The following is a 16513-nucleotide window of genomic DNA, read 5'->3' as shown; positions in this document are numbered from 1 at the left end:
GCGGGGCTGGAAGGCCCCGCTGTGGAGATGGCAGGCCTTGTGGCGAAGGCGGGGCTAGAAAGCACCGGTGTAGAGGCTGAAGGCCTCGTGGAGGAGGCGGGGCTGGAAGGCCCTGCTGTAGAGGCTGAAGGCCTCATGGAGGAGGCGGGGCTGGAAGGCCCCGGTGTAGAGGCTGAAGGACTCGTGGAGAAGGCAGGGCTGGAAGGCCTGGTGGAGGAGGACATATAACTAGATCTCCCATGTGGAGAATGAAGGCCTTGTGGAGGAGGCGGAGCTGAAAGGCCCCCTGTGGAGACAGCAGGTCTTTTGGAGAAGGTGGGGCTGAAAAGCCCTGATGTGGAGGCTGAAGGCCTCATGGAGGAGGCAGGTGAAATACAGCTACCTACAAAAGGTAACTCTTACAGCTAACTTTTAAAGCTCTTAAAGCAACATTCCGCTGTGTTTTGGTTAATTCACTCACTTGTTGTCTAGCAGAGAGTTAGATTAGGGAGGGACATATAATTTTTTTGTATTTGCATGCAACATCCCAGTTCAACATATCCCCCTATTAGCCTAATTCAGTTGAAGTCAGAGGGGCCGACTAGCATGTAAGCTGAAGGCTAGTTGTCTCCAACTGAAATCATTAGCTTAGCTTGGCCCAAGTACTCCTGTGATTTGGCTAAGCTAAGCTAATGATGTCAGTTGATACAATGGAGATTATTGCACACATAAGAAATGTAAAAGTATGGTATGTACTGTATGCAACAACTTTTCAGCAATTTTGCTTGGCAACTTATCAACTGATTGATTTAGTTCTGATTGGGTGTTCATGATCATTTTTGTGGTATGACATAGGTTACACATGAGGGTTTGTGTGCGTATTGTTCTCTCTCTGTGTGTGTGTGTGTGTGTGTGTGTGTGTGTGTGTGTGTGTGTGTGTGTGTGTGTGTGTGTGTGAGTGAGCAAGTGAGTGTGTGAATGTGTGCCTGTTTTAATGAACATGTATAAAAAGATATAATTAGATAGTCCTTAATTGTTTGCCACTCCATACTTAGTTTGACATCTGACTTCTTCAAAACTACAGGGTCAACAGGGAAGAGAAAGCGGAAGTCAGGCATGTTTTGCATTTGTCAGGTTTTTTTTAATGATATTGATATTTTTTTTTCTCTTTATTTGTTCTATTTACGTCAAACTAGCCAAGATTTAAGTCAAGATGTTAAGTTAAAATACCTGTCAATCACAGAAGCTGGGAAATAGTCAAATAATGTAAATATTGTATATAGTATATACTACAGCCTCTTGACTAAAATACTTTAAATATCATGGTAAAACATGAAACAGGAAACATGGCGGCTGTTTCCAAAGCCTGATGCAAAAAATATGTAAGCATGTATTGTTGTTCCTGTCATAGGGCCAAACAGATTTGCTAATTGACTGGGAGCCTTGTGCAACATGGTATGTGTTCTACTATATGATAAATACAGAAATAAGATTGCTCTGACTCTCTATTTCACTCTCACTCTCACACTCGTTTTGAAGTCAATCGCTTTTACCTAGACCTGTTTTGAAGAATGTGCAAATGTGTTTGAAGTTAACATTCCCAATCGAATAACTTAAATATCACATGTAACGTAATTGTCTCCATTCTGTTTTCAGTGGGAAACAGTGGACTCCTACTTGGGAGCCCAAGGAGTCATTTGTTTAAGTTAATTAATTTTGTAATATATGTTGTTTTATTTTTTTATTGTACATTGCTTATTCAATAAAGTTTTTTTATAGTAATTTTGTGATATTTCTATACAAAGTAAAGTGTTGTTTATGGTAGATGGTAGATGTTCAACATTTCCTGCAACAGTTGTTCAACAGTTTCCAACATTCATACAATAGAAGGTGATGTAGTGTGATTATTTACAATATTTGTTAATTTAGGATTATTTGGGGGGGTTGTGTGTGATTGATTTAGCTGAAACTTGTTATTTTTGGTGGTTTAAATGACCTTACATCTGTCCCCTTTACTGATGTTTTACCAGTCACTGCTCCTGATAGGCTGATGTGGTCCCACTCCATTATTTGGTGTTGTACTGTTTTGGACATCCTCAATTTTTTACTTTACCAACTTCTGTACACCCACTGGAAAATGTCAGCTGAGCATTACATATTTGTCCCCCCCTACCAGAAGCAAGCTGAAGAAGCCGGTCTTTGTCGTGCCCCACTTCCCTGTAGTAGTCCCACTCCACTGTTTGCTCGTTGATCCTTGGTAAGTACATCTTTCACTTTCATTTCACAGCCACACAATATGCCTGTGAATGACTGTAGTAATTTAATGAGTAAGGGATAATGTGCAGAACGCCAGTCATTATATTGAAAATAACTCCCTACAAGGCGACCAGGTCTTGCTTCATCCTGAAGGGACTTATTTCCCAATAATGACCAGCATTTTGGGCATAAATCTATGTTTTTCCAATTTGATTTTTAGGTTCTCTTGTTATATTGTGGCGGTGAGACTGTAGAAGGACCCAAAAAGAATACCCAAGACGATGAGAATGTTCCAGTGGACAATGGTGGTGGTGCTGCTGCTGCTTTTACCTCATGCCGCTTTTACCACACGGCTGTCCAATCAAACAGCCTGTTAAGCCTAAACACAAATCATTATAAACCATATCTTAAGTAATTAGCATAAAACATTTCAGAAAGATCTGACCAGTGTTTCAAGGATTCAAGCCTTTTTGAATGTGCCATTTTTTACACCTTTGGTGGGCTCTACTGATATAACCTGGGGTCCAGGGGCAGTAAGATTTCCTCAGATGCTTCCTTCTATCTGGTTAAATAACATATGTCATTTTATTGCCCCACACACACACACACACACACACACCAGGCATATCATATGCAGAGATACAGTACAATTTCATGAGCATGTCATGAACAATAATCACAACCATAAAACATAAAGATATGTGCAATTTTGGCAAAATAAATAAGGATGTATATGTTTTGCTAAAATATATCCAGTTTCATAGCTGACCTGCTTTGGCAAGTCAAGGGCCCTGACATCCTCGGATCATAAGACAGCATGGGGGCAGTAATTTTCGGGAAAGACCAGTGCTTACTTCGGTGCATTGTAGTGCATACATAACCCCATATTCTATATTGATAAACTAACTGTCCAATCCATCAATCTCATGCATGCCCTCATCACCTCCAGACTGGACTACTGCAACAGTACTCTCTATGGCAGTGTTTCCCAACCCTGCTCCTGAAGGACCCCCAACACTGCACGTTTCCTTTGTCTCCCTAATCAACACTGATTCCCAGGCGGTTAATCCAAGTTAATCAGGTGTGTTTGATTAGGGAGACAAAGAAAGTGTGCAGTGTTGGGGTATGGCCGTAAACGAAATCTGCAGCCAAGAGTGGGCTATTTAAGACATTCAGACACTCTTTATATTTTCAGAAAAAACATAAAGCTTACAGCACCTGGTATTCCCAGGCGGTCTCCCATCCAAGTACTAACCAGGCCCGACTCTGCTTAGCTTCCGAGATCAGACGAGATCGGGCGTGCTCAGAGTGGTATGGCCGTAAGCGAAATCTGCAGCCAAGAGTGGGCTATTTAAGACATTCAGACACTCTTTATATTTTCAAAACAAAACTCAGAGTGCCAGTACATGGCCGTAAGCAGAAATCTGCAAGCCAAGAGTGGGTTTTTCAAAAAAAACATATTTATTCCCACCTGGACATTCAGATCCAAGTACTAACCATCTTTATATTTTCACGGAAAAAACATAAAGCGAAATCTGCAGCCAAGAGTGGGCACAGATTCAGACATATTTTCAGAAAAAATAAAGCTTACAGCCCAGGTATTCCCAGGCGGTCTCCCATCCAAGTACTAACCAGGCCCGACTCTGCTTAGCTTCCGAGATCAGACGAGATCGGGCGTGCTCAGAGTGGTATGGCCGTAAGCGAAATCTGCAGCCAAGAGTGGGCTATTTAAGACATTCAGACACTCTTTATATTTTCAGAAAAAACATAAAGCTTACAGCACCTGGTATTCCCAGGCGGTCTCCCATCCAAGTACTAACCAGGCCCGACTCTGCTTAGCTTCCGAGATCAGACGAGATCGGGCGTGCTCAGAGTGGTATGGCCGTAAGCGAAATCTGCAGCCAAGAGTGGGCTATTTAAGACATTCAGACACTCTTTATATTTTCAGAAAAAACATAAAGCTTACAGCACCTGGTATTCCCAGGCGGTCTCCCATCCAAGTACTAACCAGGCCCGACTCTGCTTAGCTTCCGAGATCAGACGAGATCGGGCGTGCTCAGAGTGGTATGGCCGTAAGCGAAATCTGCAGCCAAGAGTGGGCTATTTAAGACATTCAGACACTCTTTATATTTTCAGAAAAAACATAAAGCTTACAGCACCTGGTATTCCCAGGCGGTCTCCCATCCAAGTACTAACCAGGCCCGACTCTGCTTAGCTTCCGAGATCAGACGAGATCGGGCGTGCTCAGAGTGGTATGGCCGTAAGCGAAATCTGCAGCCAAGAGTGGGCTATTTAAGACATTCAGACACTCTTTATATTTTCAGAAAAAACATAAAGCTTACAGCACCTGGTATTCCCAGGCGGTCTCCCATCCAAGTACTAACCAGGCCCGACTCTGCTTAGCTTCCGAGATCAGACGAGATCGGGCGTGCTCTTTTTTTTTTTTTTTAAAAATTCACCAACGCATAAATAAAGCATATCAAATATAAGTTTCCCACCAAGTACCAGCAGGCATCAATAGCAGGCATATTATCTTATATTCGAAAACAACCAATAGGGGGAGAGTGGGGTGATTTGTGCCAGGGGGGGAAGTAGTTCCACCCATTGTTTCTGGAAAACCATAGAAGAAATTGGTCATGTGACCACATAATTTTGAAAAGCCATCCATTTTACTCATCCTCCAAAAGAAGAGAGACACATGGCATGAGAGGAAAGCACATTTTAGCTAAAAAAACCTGTTTTTTCCCTTTCAAAGTAAAATTTCTATGATCAAGGTCTTTTGATTGTAGTGTCTGAACAATTATAGATAAGTTTGAAATCATTTCACACATGTTTTAGTGCTTTAGCAGGCTACACAATGAGTCTATACAGTTAGTATGATGTTAGCTCTTAACTGCTGGATCATGCTAGTTTTTCAAACTTGTGGGTCCGGGGTGATTTGTGCCAGAGTGCCTGGGTTAAGTTGTGCCAGTGGCACAACTCACCCCCACGTATGATTATTTTCAACATATTATTAATTTGTAATTGTACATTGTACTCTTACATTTTAGCAGTTAAACTATGTGACATTCTTGATTTTAGACCAAAACCCATCATGCCACGCACTTATAAAATGCACTTTCTGAAGATGAAAAGCATGAAATGGTCCAATGTTGTGCAAAAGGCATGAAAACAACTAATATTGTGTGAAAACTGAATGGAGATTATCGAATTATCATAAGATTTGTGAGTGATTTAGAGCACAGCAGAACTCGGTCAGATAAAGGCTTATTAATGAAAGTTCCTGTCAAAAAAAATTAATTGTATTAAAAGGGCAGCTATAAAAAAAGCCAGTGTTCAGCAGCAAACAGGTATTTTCATCTTCAGAAAGATCTTTCTTCCTCCCCATTTTGCATGAAAACTGTGACAGACTGAATGTTTATTGTACTGAAATCTTACTGATATGTCACTTGCATAATAATTTGTAACATGGCGTATTCTTATGTTATTCTTATAATTGACAGACAGCGTTCTATGTATGTCAACAGGCATCTATTGCCAAAGCCTTTTTGCCTGAAATGATTCACAAATATCATATATTGTGTATTTAAGTTTGTGTTTTCCCAAAAACTACAAAATATGACTTAGCCTATTCCAACAGTTTAACAGGGTGACAATATCTAAATAAACCTTAAATGAGTAATTTTGTATTGAATTTGTCTTGATTTCATATAGCATTACAGTTCATAACATTAAAATGTTCTGTTTTACTTCAGAAATGACTGGCACAAATTACCCCTACGTATTCTCCCCAAAGGCACAACAAGTTGTGCCACGAGACCACTTTTTTTCCAAAAGCTATATTTCTGAAACAGTTTATTTCAGATCCAAAGTTATTGTTCTCAGGCATGCACCACATCCTGAAATATATGTACATTCTTAAGTTGAAGGCATTACTGCCATGGCCTCACTTTAAAGTCACTTTGAGTAAAAACTGGCACAACTCACCCCACTTTCCTACCCTTGTATCATTCCCCGCAATTATTTTATAGAACATCTCAGTTTGCCCCTTCATACTAAAATATTCATACAATATCTGTATATGCCCCTCTAATTTTCTCCTAAAGAAAACCGACATATTTATATTACCTTTTTTTCTCTTTCATGACATTCTGTCTGCACCACACTGCATATCTTGCCACATTTAAAATAAAGTTGACTATGTATCTATTCTTCCCTCTTCCTCTTACTCCAAGTAAAAATAATTTATTCCATTCATTAGGTTGTTTAATTTTTTCTCCCAAAATTCTTTCTATGAAGTTTTTTAATTTCTCCCATAAAATCTTGAAGACTCAAACACAATAAAAACAAATGTAAAAAACACTTGTCTTCCTTTTCACAAACATAACACCTTGCATTCTGTACAATTCTCATTTTACATAATCTCATTTTTGTATAAATTACATTATGTCTTAAAAGAAAATTAAAATTCTCAATCATTGGATCCATAAAATTAATTCTCAAATTCTCCCAAATGTTTTCGTTTTCTGTTCCCGGAAATAGCCTACTCCAAAAACCGTTTGCAATTGGTTGAACAAAAATCATCTTTCTAAAAAAATTATAAAACAACTTGAGAGAGCATTATTGAATTGACATTTTGTTTCCAGTTTCTTTTAAAAACACTTCAACCTTTCCCCTTCCTTCATTCTTCTTCCCTATTCCATCTATCCATTCTTTCGGAATTGCTTTTTTAATTTTATCTAATTGTTGCTTAACAATATCCCTTTCCACCTCTTCCTCAATCCCCTCAATTTCATCGATTATACCCTGTAGTGGTATAAAACCATCTATGACCTCATATAAAACATCCCTAACTTTAATTAGCCCTGCTGCGATCCACTGTTTCCTTCATATAAAATATTAGAGTTTAAAAACAATGGATGATTTAAAAACTCATTCATTCCTTCTGGCTTATATACAACTATTGGTAGAAATTCCTTCCATGCCCCTAGAACTTCTTTATAAAATTCTGGTACACCCATTAACATGTGCTCCTTCAGTTTCATCCAAATTATTCCCTCCCCCATATTAAGACCTCCACACTTATTTAAAAAATATTTCATTCCACCCTTCCACTCTTGTTTGTTATCTGTATTTAAAAATTTCTTCATTATCTTAACGCTCAAACTCTTCATTCTTGTACTTGGATCTAGCAAACCTAAACCTCCCTCTTGAACAGTTCCTATTATTGTATCATACGCAATTTTTGCTGGTTTCCCCTCCCATATAAAATTTAAAATACTCTTTTTCAACCTCTTATGAACCCAGATTGGTAAAGAAGTGACCTCTAAAGCATACCACATTTTAGAAAGCATCAGGGCATTCACTATCAAAATTTTCCCTCTTTAAGTTCAGCAGTCGCTGTCTCCAAAAAAAATCAACCTTCTCTCCATGCTTCCTACAATTTCATCCCATATTATGTCTCTCTTCCCAATTCCAATTCCTAAAATTTTCATATTTTCTGTCTCTTCTTTAAAATTAAGATCGCCCTGTAATTGTTTTGCTGTCCCTATTCTCATCACTACAGATTTTTCTACATTAATTCTTGCTCCCGAACCCCTACAATATTTTTTAATTTTTTCCATAGCTCTTTCAATGCTCTCAATGCTCTTTAAAATCAATGTTGTATCGTCTGCGTATTGATAGATTTTTTGTTCTTTCTCTAATCCCCCAAAGCTAATTCCTTTAATATTTGTATCTTCCACAACTGCTAAACCCAACGGTTCAGCTACGATACTATATAATAGTGCCGAGAGAGGGCATCCCTGTCTAATTGACCTTGATATGGTAAAAACTTCCGTCATAAAACCATTACACTTTACAAAACTAATTGGATCTTTATATAAAGCCCTAATCCATTTTATAAAATTATTCCCAAAACCAAATTTTTCTAAAAGTTCAAATAAATAATCATGTTCAACCCTATCGAATGCTTTCTCTAAGTCTAAACTCAACATATATCCTTCTTTTTTGTTTTCTATCATATAACTAATTTTATCCCTTATATTACAAACCGTATCTGTGATTTCCCTCCCTATAATTGAATATGCTTGATTTGTTGTTATAATCTGTGGTAAAACTTTCTTTAATCGATTTGCTAGAACTTTAGCTAAAATTTTAAAATCTGTATTTAGCATTGAAATAGGCCTATAATTCCTTAAGTCTGCTGAATCCCCCCTTTTCTTAAAAATTAATTTCACCATCCCAACTCTCATCCCTTGACTGGCTTCCCCTATATCATAAATTTCCTTGTATATTTCTTTCAAAACTGGTATTAAAGTATTCCTAAAAGCCTTATAAAATTCACTCGTCAACCCGTCAGCCCGCGGACTTTTCCCATTATTCAGTTGTGAAACTGCCACCTCTATTCTTCATCTAAAAAATCCATATCACACATTTCTTTATCCGCTTTATTTACTTTTGCTTTAACTCTACTTAATGAAAACTGCTTTTCTTTATCCTGAGTCCCTTCACTTTTGAAAAGGCATAAAACTTTTTTACACTTCCCAATATATCTTTGATTCCTTTCACTCTACTTCCATCTTGTTTTAAAATCTCCTTTATTGTGTCCGCCTTTTGTCTGTTTTCCTCTAAGGTAAAGAAGAATTTTGTGCACCTTTCCCCTTCTGTTACATTTTTTGCCCTACTTCTTATCATCGCTCCCTTACATTTTTCCCCTTCAATCTCCTTTAATCTGTTCTCATATACTAAAATCTTGTCTATATCGCCATTTTCTTTTTGTAGTTCCTCTTTCAAAACATTTTTAACCATTTTCTCCTCATTCCTTTTAGCTTTTTGTATCAAAATACTATACCTTATTGAATATTTCTTTATCTCATATTTTACATTATCCCACCATACCCTCTTATCCTCTTCATACATTCTATTCTTCCTCTCATTTGTTATTATTTCTTCTATCTTCATTTTATATCCTTCATCTTTTAAAAGTTCATTATTTAAACACCATATCCCCTTTCCTCTCTCCACACCCTTTTCATTCAAATTCACTATTAACATTCCATGGTCACTTAAAGAAGTCATCTTATAATAAATCTTATCAATCTCTCTCTTCATGTCTCTTTTGATCAACATGAAATCTATTCTACTTTGCTTCATTTGATCTTTCACTAACTGTCGTCTTGAGAAATCCCTTACACCCTCATTCCTCTCCTTCCATATATCTATAAGATCATATTTATCCATTAATTTGAGCAATTCTTCTCTCCCACTGTCTCTTTTATAAACCATAGTATTTGCTATATCAATTCTACTGAATATTGTGTTGAAATCACCCATTAAAATGAACCTTTCCCATTTTTCTACCAAGCCATTTAAACTATTAAAAACATTTTCTTTTCAGCCTCTGCATTTGGTGCATGCACATTACACAAAAAAACATTTTCCCCTCCTATAACCATTTTCACAATAATGCATTTTCCTTCATTATCCCGATACATGATTCATCACTCATGCTTCTTTTACATAAAACAGCAACTCCTTTCCCCTTCCCCCTTCACCATTATTATAGAAAATTCCTCCTTTCCATCTTCTTTTAAAACTGTCCATCATTTCATCTTTCCAAAATGTTTCTTGCAATAATATTACATCAGCTTTTTTGCATAGCTCTTTCATGTTTTCAAATTTATCCACACTTGTTAATCCCCTCACATTGAGTGAAACAATACATAGAGCCATTAGCAACAACACATTCAAGTTTCATTCTCTTCTCCCCATTCCCCCATTGAAACTCCTCCTTCCTCTGTACCTGAGTGCATTCTGCCCCTTTTCCCTCCTTTCTTCTACATTTAATTTAACATCCCTCATTCCTCTTTTCATTCCCCTCCTCAACTCTTCCAAATTCACTTCTATGCATTCCTCTACTTGTTCCTTTTCATTTTTGTCCTCTCTCCTCTCTTTTATTGTATCATCCACTGGACCCCCCAACCCCTCTTCCATGCTTCCCTCCATCTTATCCCCCTCCCCTCTACCTAACTCCTTTTCTCCCCCTTTTCCTTGCTCATGCCTTTTACTGCCCCAATTGTCTACAACAGACCCATCCCCCTCTTCTTCATTATTGGCACTGTCCATCATTTCCACATTGTTCTCAGTTTCACCATTTCCATTTTCATCATTTACCTCTTCATTTTCACTTTCACAATCACATCTCAGACACTCTTTATATTTTCAGAAAAACATAAAGCTTACAGCACCTGGTATTCCCAGGCGGTCTCCCATCCAAGTACTAACCAGGCCCGACTCTGCTTAGCTTCCGAGATCAGACGAGATCAGGCATGCTCTTTTTTTAATTTAATTTTTTTTTATTGAAATTCACACATCTACAGTTCAATTTCAGTTAACCAACATAATCATTTCGTTTACATTTTTTACACCTTCAGAACATAATTTTTTTACCAGTTATACAAAATCTCTTTTCGCTCCCCCTCTTTTATGAATTTATTACCAGTTACAAAAAAACTCTTCACATTATCTCCTCCATATTTACAACACATTTCTTTGCATTATTGCTTTGAACAAGTAATATAATAAAGCAGATAGGGGGCAGCCTTGCCTCACTGACCTTCCCACATCAAATGTATCCGTCAATATCCCGTTCACCTTTACACAGCTTCTTGCACTTCCATACAATCTCCTCACCATCCTACCATTCTCTCCCCAAAACCAAACTTTTCTAAGACCTTAAATAAAAATCCCCAACACTATCCCACCTTTCCCATCTCTCTTCATATACTCAATTACATCTCTGATCGTTCCAATTGTGTCTGCTATGTCTCATCCTGGAACGCTGTAACTTTGTGTTGGCTGAATGATGTCCCCTATTACTCTTTTCATCCTATTTGATTTTGGTAAGTATTTTATAATCTGTATTCAACAAGCTAATCGGCCTATAATTTTCTAAATCTAATTTATTCCCCTTTTTAAAAACTAGTGTTATAACTCCTTCTACCATTTTGCTTTGTATTATTTCCATTCTCTCTATTCCCTTATATACCTCCACCAATATTGGTGCTACATCATTTTTGTATACTTTATACCATTCTGTCCCTATCCCATCACTTCCTGGACTTTTCCCACTTTTTAAACCTTCTATTGCAACTATAACCTCTTCTTCCTCTATCTCTCTATCACACCATCTTCTATCTTCCTCCCCCAGCTCACTCTCTACACACTTCAGTACTTCCTCTGTACTTGCCTCATCCTCACATCCTCTCTTATACAAATCACCATAAAACTCTTGTACCCTCTCCAAGATATCTACATAGTCTGTTATTATGTCTCTCTTTTTTGAATGTATTTCATAGATATATGTTTTACTTTGCCTTCTTTTTTCCAAACCCAGGAAATATCCGGTACACTTCTCTCCTTCCAGTGCATATTTTGCCTTACTTCTCAAAATTGCTCCTCTACATTTTTCCCTCTCATATCTCTCTAATTTCATTTTCGCTTCTATATACTTTTCTATACAATATCCTTCTTCATCATGTACTCTGCTGAGTTCCATCCTCACTTGTTCCCTGAGCTCCCTTTCTTCCTTCATCATCTTTTCTTTTCTTTTCTTTTCTTTTCTTTTCTTTTCTTGCTATACCCCATGCTTGAAACTTTAATTTTATTCTTTACCTCCTCCCATCTCTTTCCAATATCATCATTTAATTTATTTTCCTCTAAGCATTCCTCCAACCACTGATTTTCTAAAAGTAATAATTCTTTCATCTGTTGTCTATACTCCTCTTCCTCAATATACCCTGCATTTAATATCCACATCCCCCCACCCACCTCTCTTCTTCCAACTTTGATTCCCAAGCTAACCCCATCATGATCACTAAAGTTATTCCTCTGATGTCTTACTTCATCTATATAGCTTACGGTGTCTCCTTGTACCAACACAAGATCAATCCTACTCTGTTTTAATATCCCTTCTTTCATCTGGCTTCTTGTGAACTCTCTCTTCTCTGGATTCTCATGTCTCCATACATCTAGTAATCCCTTATCCCTCATTACTTCCATTAACATTAATCTTGATTTTTCCCACCTGAAACTCCCCGCTTTCCCAACATCCAATCTACTACATATAATGTTAAAATCGCCCTCTATTATGCACCTTCCAACAATTAGATCCTTTAGCTCCTCTATGCACCTCCTCTTATCGTTTTCCACATTGGGAACATATAAATTAATTAGTCTGAATTCCATTTCTTTGTATTTAAATTCTATAACCAAAATTCTCCCTACCTGGTCTCTGTACACCTGCCTTACATTTTCAATCCTATCTTTTTTAATCATTATCGCTACACCCCTTGCGTTTCTTGCACCATTATTAAAGTATATGTCTCCCTTCCATACCTCCCTTACTTCTCTCACTTTTTCATCATCCCAATTCATTTCTTGAATACAAATTATATCACTCCTATACGTAAATTTTAACTCATTCAACTTATTCATATTTCTTAACCCATTTGCATTTACTGAAGTAACAGAAATCTTACTAGCAACCCAAAGAAAACAAAATATATATTTTTTGGCACAAAACATCTAATACCATACCAGAATTCAAGTACCAGAGCGTTGTTCTTTTATCAGTTCAATTCTGTCCTTATCTCGCTCCGCCTTTCTTTTGGCAGTCAGTCTTTGTGATACCGTCTGCATCCTTTGCGGGATCATACTTTGTTGTTGCACCACCCTCTCCTCTTTCTTAGCTCCCACTACCTTTACATCCTTTTCATCCTCTCCCTCCTTTTTGTCTTCTTCGTCCTGCTCCTGCTCCTCCTCCTCCATTCTTTCCTCATCATCAGCCTCCTCACCAGCTGTCTCAGCTCTTTGGCCCCTTTTAGTTATATCCTGACCGTCACCGCTCTTCGTTCTTAGCTTCCCCGCTTGATCTTCCTCTCCCCTCTCGCCGTCTTCACTTTGTCTAGTCTCCTCATCTGACACTCCAGCTGCTCTCTCCCCACACTCTCTTGCATAATGGCTGACTTTGCCACACGTGAAGCATTTAAATTCTGGGCATTCTCGGAACAAGTGTCCTTCTTTGATGCACAACCTGCAGACACGCACCTGCCTGTCATGTATCACCCGAAAATACTCCACGCCTCTTAACGTCTCAAACCTGGTCGAATACGGGAGTGAGCAAACTTCATTCGTAAACCGAACTTTCAGGAATCTTGTTCCATCTAAAATGTCTGTTCCCGGCCATACCCGCCGCTTTATGGCAGACAGCGGTTTCACTCCCCACTCATCCAACTTTGCCAGAATCTTCTGGTCTTCCAAGTAAACTGGCAGGTTAATGAAAGACACCACCATCTCATTTTTCACAATGTCTCTGGCATGTACCATTGCTCCTTTTACCCTCACTCCATCCATTAATTTATTCTTTGTCACATCATCCTTCAATGTAAGTTCATATGACCTTTCTCCTCTCATTCTGCATCCTACTACTTCACCACACTCCTTCTTTACACCTCTTAATAAGTCCATCATTGAAATTTTCTCAGTTCCTGTCACTTCCACTTCAACTCTTTGAGACAACCCTCATGGCGTTCTCCACATACCTCTATTCTGTTGATTCCTCCTTCCCTTTGTTCATTGTCCACATGTTTAGAGGTTTGCAGTCCGCTCCCGTTGACCCTCTGCATGCCTGGTCCGTTGTTTGTTTGTCCTCCCCTCATCTTGCTTCCTTTGTTTGCTGCCATGCTTTCTACATCCATCCTGGAGAAGCACGAAACAGTCCTTTGCTGGCCCCCCAATCAGCAAACCGCTGCTTCCCCTGTTAGATCTTCACCAACTGCCTCCCTGGACTGTACCACTATTGGCCGTAAGAGAAATCTGCAGCCAAGAGTGGGCTAATTAAGACATTCAGACACTCTTTATATTTTCAGATAAAACATAAAGCTTACAGCACCTAGTATTCCCAGGCAGTCTCCCATCCAAGTACTAACCAGCCCCAACTCTGCTTAGCTTCCGAGATCAGACGAGATCAGGCGTGCTCAGAGTGGTATGGCCGTAAGCTAAATCTGCAGCCAAGAGTGGGCTATTTAAGACATTCAGACACTCTTTATATTTTCAGAAAAAACATAAAGCTTACAGCACCTGGTATTCCCAGGTGAGACACTCTCAGACACTCTTTTTTTTTTTTTTTTGAAAAAACATAAAGCTTACAGCACCTGGTATTCCCAGGCGGTCTCCCATCCACGCCGGCATGACCACCTTGGTTTTTTTCTTACCAGTGTGAAAGAGACTCAAAATACTCCGTCAATATTGCACATACAATTAAGAGCTATACACCATTTTAATCTGTGGAATATCTTCTTTTATTTGTGTACACTCAGAGTAAAAACAAAATGCTGTGCTTTTTGTAAAATAAAGAAAACTAACATGATGCCTGATCTCTCGTCTCCCTCTGAATGAAGTCCAATCTGATAGTTCTCAGAAAATGAACTGTAACTTAGTGAACACTAATCACAAAAAAATGAGACTTCTGTCTAAACAAACGTTGAAATATCAGGTTTTAAATCGTGTAAGTCAAATCGAAAACAAAAATTCTGTGTTTATGTAATCTGTATGAAAAGAGAGCCATGTCAGAAGTCCGTGATTCAGCTCATTATCCGCTAATGCGGCCACGCCCACGGAGCCAGTGCTATTCAGATGTAAATTCAGTCAATACATGCATTCATCGTCTCAATCATGTATTTATTGTCTTGAAAAGTGTTTATCTGGATGTTATAGCGATCTCTGGCCTCTGTTAGTTCCTGGTGAGTCACATGGTTGTTCTTCTTTAGATGAATTTGTGGACTAAAGGTGTACAGAGTGCCCTCCGGCTGCAAGTATGAATTGAAAACACAGTATCCAGCGTTCATAGTGATGTCAATAAATATTGAATAAATATTACTCCTCTGTATAGAAAATTGACATAAACATATGAGAATCCATCAATATTTCTCAAAATGTGCATGCTTTTAAGCTATAAGGCTATATGAAATGCCATATAGGTAGCATAATTATTCAGACACTTTGCATCACAGAAATACATTATATTTTAAAGTATATAATAGAATACCATTTTTTAAAATTGTAATAATATTTCGCAGTATTGCTGTTTTTTCTGTATGTTTGATTTACACCATGATTGCTTGAGACATGATCAACAGAGGGTTTTTTCACAGCCTACCTGACTGAAAGAGCTCATTATTGTGCAAGTCATTTCAGGTCATTATTATGCGAATCTTTTGTCTTCTCAGGTGAGAATCATCCATTATTCATGAATATTCACGCCTCCACGCATACTGTGTTTCTTGACAAAAAGTGTCTTACAAAATTTAAATCTCTCTATTGTTTTATATGAAGGAGTAGGCAGCATAATTTTTACATAATTCTGAAGCAAAAACTAGTCTACAACCTCCAATACCCAGAAGTCTTGTGAACACAGATTTAATATATATTTTTTGGCCTTATTTCAGTGACTTAAGTTTTTTGTTTTTTCAATAACCACACATAAACGTTATTCCTTCAAAAATACAAACATGTACATACATGTTCCTCACATATTATTGTAGCCTAGTTTGTGCTGAATACAGTGTAATGACACTTTTGTCATTTATATGTTTATGAACAACTGAAAAAAGCACAAATGTAAGGGCATGTCAAAACTTCTCCAGGGCCCCAAAAATCCTCAGACCCCAGAGGGTTAAGACATTCAGACACTCTTTATATTTTCAGAAAAAACATAAAGCTTACAGCACCTGGTATTCCCAGACGGTCTCCCATCCAAGTACTAACCAGGCCCGACTCTGCTTAGCTTCCAAGATCAGACGAGATCAGACGTGTTCAGAGTGGTATGGCCGTAAGCGAAATCTGCAGCCAAGAGTGGGCTATTTAAGACATTCAGACACTCTTTATATTTTCAGAAAAAACATAAAGCTTACAGCACCTGGTATTCCCAGGTGAGACACTCTCAGACACTCTTTTTTTTTTTTTTTTTGAAAAAACATAAAGCTTACAGCACCTGGTATTCCCAGGCGGTCTCCCATCCAAGTACTAACCAGGCCCGACTCTGCTGAGCTTCTGAGATCAGACGAGATCGGGCGTGCTTTTTTTTTTTTTTTTAAATACACATGCAGTCTTTCCATGTACACATTCCAACCCAAACTTCCACCATTCATGCTTTTTTTTATTTTTTATTTTTTTACATTTTAAAAACAATCTGAATCACATTCAGGAAATGTTATAT

At 38.1% G+C, this 16513-nt stretch overlaps 7 non-coding genes across 7 annotated transcripts; all 7 read right to left on the bottom strand.

Moving 5' to 3' along the window:
* Nucleotides 1-3441: 3441 nt before the first annotated feature.
* LOC125250701 lies at nt 3442-3560 on the bottom strand. Its single transcript, XR_007180844.1, has one exon. It is a non-coding gene; the product is annotated as a 5S ribosomal RNA (ribosomal RNA).
* A 259-nt stretch (nt 3561-3819) lies between these two features.
* LOC125250716 lies at nt 3820-3937 on the bottom strand. Its single transcript, XR_007180851.1, has one exon. It is a non-coding gene; the product is annotated as a 5S ribosomal RNA (ribosomal RNA).
* A 69-nt stretch (nt 3938-4006) lies between these two features.
* Nucleotides 4007-4125, bottom strand: LOC125250696. Its single transcript, XR_007180843.1, has one exon. It is a non-coding gene; the product is annotated as a 5S ribosomal RNA (ribosomal RNA).
* A 69-nt stretch (nt 4126-4194) lies between these two features.
* On the bottom strand, nt 4195-4313 carry LOC125250651. The gene has a single exon (XR_007180828.1). It is a non-coding gene; the product is annotated as a 5S ribosomal RNA (ribosomal RNA).
* A 69-nt stretch (nt 4314-4382) lies between these two features.
* On the bottom strand, nt 4383-4501 carry LOC125250609. Its single transcript, XR_007180817.1, has one exon. It is a non-coding gene; the product is annotated as a 5S ribosomal RNA (ribosomal RNA).
* Nucleotides 4502-14176: 9675 nt separating this feature from the next.
* LOC125250733 lies at nt 14177-14295 on the bottom strand. Its single transcript, XR_007180861.1, has one exon. It is a non-coding gene; the product is annotated as a 5S ribosomal RNA (ribosomal RNA).
* Nucleotides 14296-16013: 1718 nt separating this feature from the next.
* Nucleotides 16014-16132, bottom strand: LOC125250710. The gene has a single exon (XR_007180848.1). It is a non-coding gene; the product is annotated as a 5S ribosomal RNA (ribosomal RNA).
* Between the last annotated feature and the right edge of the window lie 381 nt (nt 16133-16513).

This window comes from Megalobrama amblycephala, linkage group LG1, assembly GCF_018812025.1.
Source record: "Megalobrama amblycephala isolate DHTTF-2021 linkage group LG1, ASM1881202v1, whole genome shotgun sequence".
Classification (NCBI taxonomy): Eukaryota; Metazoa; Chordata; class Actinopteri; order Cypriniformes; family Xenocyprididae; genus Megalobrama; species Megalobrama amblycephala.
The sequence above is the reverse complement of the archived record's forward strand: the minus strand, read 5'-3'. Positions and strand labels throughout refer to the sequence as shown.